Here is a 735-nt window from a genome sequence, read left to right on the forward strand (position 1 = left end):
TTCATATAATCTAGTAATTTAAATGGATATTCTTCCTATCCATTATGATTTACCCCCACTCTTAGTATTAAAACATGAGAAATAAACCCGATCAAACCCTCCCTGCTGTAACGTGAAATGTTCCTTGTAATCAAGGTGCATCTCCTGCAATAGAACAACATTCACTCTCTCTTTTGTAAGACGATAAAGAACATTTTCCCTCTTGAATGGCAGATGGCTCCCCTTAATGTTCCAGGTACACCGTTTAAGCACATCATTATCCATAACATACTGGAGCAACATTTGAACTCGAGAGAATTTCATATCGAATTACACATCGCTAAGCATTGATGACAAAAGACTCATCGAGCTTAAATCTGTACAAACTAAAACTACTGCAACTAACAAGCTCTCAAAACTTTGCAAAGCTAAAAACATTAAAAAAATGAAACAAAATCCAAAGTACAAATGACACTTGATAGAGTTTTCTCAACTCCCCCCTCCCACCCCGCCCAATGGGGATGCTTACATATCACAAAACTTTATCTTCTGCCCGCTTCCAATATGGCATCCCGGGCAATTAATAACAATTAATAGGTGGGCACTTAGTCATCACAACTACATTTGTAACTCGCTCCAGCTTGAGCCACACCCCAGACATAAGCAAAGAATGAGAAAAAGTGTAGTAATAGTATGAAGAAGTTAAAAGTGAGTATTCTACCATCCCCGACTATAATTTAACACTGGTTAATAGTA

Source organism: Hemiscyllium ocellatum, unplaced genomic scaffold (assembly GCF_020745735.1).
Source record: "Hemiscyllium ocellatum isolate sHemOce1 unplaced genomic scaffold, sHemOce1.pat.X.cur. scaffold_360_pat_ctg1, whole genome shotgun sequence".
NCBI classification, from domain to species: Eukaryota; Metazoa; Chordata; class Chondrichthyes; order Orectolobiformes; family Hemiscylliidae; genus Hemiscyllium; species Hemiscyllium ocellatum.